Consider the following 5,089-nt stretch of genomic DNA (forward strand, 5'->3'; position numbering starts at 1 on the left):
GGTTTTGCACTTTACATGAAAAAATCAGCGAAATGCCTATGTTTTTTCTTTTTGGAGTTTATTTTTCTCTTTAGAAATTTATTTAGTCAGAACATATGTAAATGAAAAAATGAATTTAACTTAGTAATAGAAAAGAAATTAAAAAAAATTATTAGAAATTAGCGTTTTTACAACCCTTTTAAAACCAAGGCATCACTGTGATGCATTTGCATGTCGTAAACATAGTTGTGTGGGTTTTTTATTCAACCGTTTTAAAAAATGAAGGTATCACTGTGACACAATTGCAAATCGGAAAATTGCTTGTGTGCGTTTTTTAAGACACAGCTGCATGTCGTAAACTTACTTGTGTAGTTTTTTTATAGCACCTACTTAAGAAATGAAGGTTGTTTTTACAACCCTTTTTGTGGGTATTTTAAGGCACCTTCTTAAGAAATGCGCGTTTTTTGCAACCATTTTAACAATTAAGGTATCACTGGAATGCACCGCAACCCTTTTAAACAATGAAGGTATCACTGTGACACAATTGCAGATCGTAAAATTGCTTGTGTTGTTTTTTTTAAGCCACCACAAGACACAGCAGGTAGAATTGAAATTACCATTTCATTCTTATTACCTCGTCTCGTAGACCATATATAACGCAACAGTTTTTGTGAATGCATTAAGTGGTTGTGAAGAACTCAAAGTGTGAGGTGCTAATTTCAGATAAAAAAATATTTCAAAAAAATAATAAGTGAAGTGACCATTCCAAATCAAAAAAGTTTGCAATGAATCCACCATCCTCTACATCGCAAGATGAAGCAACTACATCAACAACTATCGAAAACCCAATGTGTCATATACCCAAGCATGATGTTACTGTTTTTGGTGTGTCTACTGATTTAACTGATCTTAATTTACCAACCCATCTGGATATCTTGAGATATTATTTTTACTTAAGCGAACGTGCTAAAACAGAACAAAAAAAGTTTTCCCATAAATCATTCACTATTCAAGTACAAGATAAGTTGATTGGAATTTGGGAAAAACTTGGTATGGAAATAATGCTGAAAAAAAGTGTATTTAATAAATTGAATAAATTGCTTGACAAGTATCAAGAGCAAATCAAGAGAAGAAACAACACCCAACAATTTACAGAGTATGTAAAATCTCTGGAAACAATTTTTTACATTGGAACATGTAAATGCGATTTGAAGGCAGCTCCATGTGCATGCGGCTGGGTTCCCGAACGCCTCAAAGAGTTCATGCACGATCAACATAATCAGAGAAGACTAACAATGGATGCATTTGTGATGGAAACTGAAGAGCAAGGAGCAACGTCTATGTCATCAATGCCAACATACCAAGATCCCGATGATTCAACATACGCACCGCCACCGGTTCAAGAAGATATGGATAGAAGCACAAGTTCACAATACACAGAGAGATACGATTGTTTTAACTTTGCCTTGGTATGTGACAGATTTGGTGTGCCTGACAGAGTAGCATCAGCATTGGGAACCGCTCTTTTGTAAGATTTTAAAATTAAAGATAAGCATGGGAAACCTCTCATCATGGATAAATCGAAAGTTCGCAGAGAAAAAGAGAAATGCAGACAAGAAGTGCTTCGCAAACGGTTAGATGATACCAATTTGTTAGCGTTTTCATTCGATGGCAGAAAAGATGATACTTTAACGATAGATAAAATTGATGAGAAGTATCATACTAGGATGGTAAAAGAACCTCATCTTGTTATTTTGAGAGAATTGATTGGTTACGTAAGACTGGAACATGAAACCGCTGAATACAAAACAACCAAATTAAATGGTTTTTTCAACGATAAAAATATATCACTGGATGCATTAATTGGAATATGCACTGACGGTGAGCCAACAAACACTGGCCTACACGGTGGAATTATACGACGATTCGAATTGCTGTTAAAAAGACCATTGCATTGGTTCGTTTGCCTTCTACACTTCAACGAACTTCCGTTTCGGCATTTGTTTGAAGCTTTGGATAAATCAACCAGCACTGGACCAAGATCGGCAACCGGAAAACTGAGCCGTCAAATCGAAACTTGTGAAACTCTTCCGGTAAGTTATTGCTATCACTCATTTATTATAATTGTCAACCATTTTTAATTATTTTATTATTATATATTTTCAGGTGGTGGACGGCTTCCAGAAAATTGAGTTGAAAAATATGCCCCCTGCTCCAGAAAAAATTGAATTTTCCACCGACTCGAAGTACTTATACGACATGGCCCATGCAATTTTTAGCGGCGTGGTTCCGGTGGATTTGGCTAACATCAAACCAGGGAAAATTGTACATTCTCGGTGGCTCACCAAGGCCGCTAGATTATTGCGATTATATGTGACAACGGAAAATCCAGATGCAAATTTAAGAATTCTGGTTGAATTTATAATTAAATGTTATGTGCCAATGTACTTCAATATCAAGTATTACAGCTCTGTCGTGTACGGCAGTGCATTATTTTTCAAGTTCATTGGTTGGTCACGATTTCTAGAACCTCGTTTACGCAAAATTGTCAATCAAGTAATTAAAGATAATTCATATTATGCGCATTCGGAAAATATCTTGTTATCAATGTTGTTTGATGATAGCAAAGAAAAGCGCGACTGTGCCATCAAGAAAATTCTACGCTATCGAACCGATGTTGACGAGCCAATGGAACTTAGAGTTTATAAAAAACCAGATATAAACTTTAATTGCACAAGTTATACGGAAATGATCAATTTGAATGATATAAATATCGTATTTGAACCACCATTCACGCGAAGCATTCCGTACGATACATTGAAAGAATATTTAAATCAAGATGATCCACCGTTTAATGATCCAAAAATTCCATCACACATACAAGGAACGGAACGACATGTTCAATTGCTAGCTAGCGTTTCCAAACGGGTTATACCGGAAAATGTAGAGGCTGTTATGGCGACGACATTAGAGAGCCGTGCGAAATTGCCCAGACTTGAAAGTAAAAAAGACTTCAGACAATAATTTTTTTTAGTTTCTTTTCTATAACTCACTTAAATTAATTTTTTCATTTACATATGTTCTGACTAAATAAATTTCTTAAGAGAAAAAATAGATATTATTATAAATAAATAATAAATATTATTATAAATAAATAAATAAAAATAAAGAAAAAACATAGCCATTTAGCTGATTTTTTCATGTAAAGGCCAAAAATGATGATTTTTTGAAATGATTGTATGGGGAACCCCCCAGGGGAGTTCCAGGGGGTGTGCCACTGGCATGGGTGGATCGGCCGTAGAAAGTTAGTGGGGCTCGGTCATACATTTGGACTCGATTGGAGCACTCTAAATGGGTCAAAGTGGAATTTTTCAAAATTTGCCCCTACCCAAAAGTTCGACCCAAATTGGGGGACATCAGAATTCGTTTTAGAGGTATGGTTCCTTCGGCAAAGTTTCTTATTTTGATCCCTAGAATACGATTTTCACAGAGCAATGAGCGATTTTTAAATCGACCCGCCCTAACGTACATGCATGCAAATTTGATCAAAATACATGTGCGAGTATGGCAGCATTTTGCTGCATCGCTACGGTGACCATCCGTCCTTTATTTTAAAGGACAGTCCTTTATTTTAACCCCCTGTCCTTTATAATTTTTTTCAAAATAAAGGACGCCTTTTTTCGTTTATTTCTTAAACTGTCCTTTAAATCAGCTCTGCATTTTTCAGAGGTAAATTTTTAAACACAGAATATGAAAAATAAAAATGTCCCTTATAAAATGTAAAGAAAACCTTCGCCAGTTTGTTTCGCACCCAACTTAAGGATTTCTATCCTTTCTATCAGTAATCTTTGTACAATCTATTAAGCGCAGGGAAAGTTGTATCCAGGATCGTGTAGCACGCTGAGTTTCGAGTTCCACTGAAAGTGAACAATAAACCCCCTGTTGCACAGTGGTTCCTGGAGCCTTCATTTGTTACCTAATTTGATTAACTTTTTTTTATGAAAGCTTACAATATTTGCAAGAGATCAGTTAGGCCTAATTTGTGAATTTTTATTTGATTATAATAAATTTTTTGGTGCAAAATGCAAAAAAGCGGCAATTAAAAAAAAAAATATTCTCCTGTTCCAGTTAATAACTGTTATATAACAAAAACTTGTTGAAAACAATTGTATGGTTCTTTTAAAGCGAAAAAATTACACAAAAAAAGAAAAGTTAATAAATGTTACATAACAAAAACTAGTTGAAAACAATTGTATGGTTCTTTTAAAACGAAAAAATTACACAAAAATAGAATGTTTGAAATGTTATAAAAAAATGTTCACCAAAATAAATATATATTTTTTTTTGGTTTTTAGTAAAAATTGGTTGAAAAAGCAAGGCTCCGAAGAATTATGAATATTAATTTCCAATTTTGTACCTCTGTGTGCTGGTTGGTTAATATGGTCACCGTATGCATCGCACGAAAACCGGACCGTTTTTAAGTTTCAATTTAAGGTTATTTGGTCTAACAAGACTAAGTTAATCGCTTTCAATCAGATGGCCGGGCATGGTATTGGATCAAAGACCCAAATTAAGCCCATGCGCATCATGTAAGGAAAACTGTGAATCACAGTGGTCGGCCAATAATAGTTTGGGGTTGTATTTCAAAAATTTTGTTGGTCCGTTAGTATGCATTATGCTTAGGGAACAGTATCTGTTTATATTTCAACAAAATTTGCAAGATGTAGTCGAAAAAATTAGAGTTTCTGCTGAAAAATCACTCAAAACACACTGCACATGTTCGCAAAGCCTGTATACAAAAGCAACAATTTGCTAATTTGAAATGATCTCCACAATCGGCGGACATGAATCTCATCGATAATTTGCGAAATCAACTAAAAGCCCAGCTTAATAAGTATCAAAGTCCGTAAAATCGAGTACATGAGCTGTGAAAGCAAACTAAGGATATATGGGAGGATATACCTCCAGAATATTTACAGAGATACAAAAAAGGTATGCCAAATCGCATTCAGGAACTAAAACAAGCAAATGTGTACTGAACATTATGTTAACGATCCTTTTTTTTCGTGAAAATTGTCAAAAAGTTATTAAAAATATATAAGTGCAAAAC

Source organism: Rhagoletis pomonella, unplaced genomic scaffold (assembly GCF_013731165.1).
Source record: "Rhagoletis pomonella isolate Grant_MI unplaced genomic scaffold, Rhpom_1.0 Rhpom_scaffold_00162, whole genome shotgun sequence".
NCBI classification, from domain to species: Eukaryota; Metazoa; Arthropoda; class Insecta; order Diptera; family Tephritidae; genus Rhagoletis; species Rhagoletis pomonella.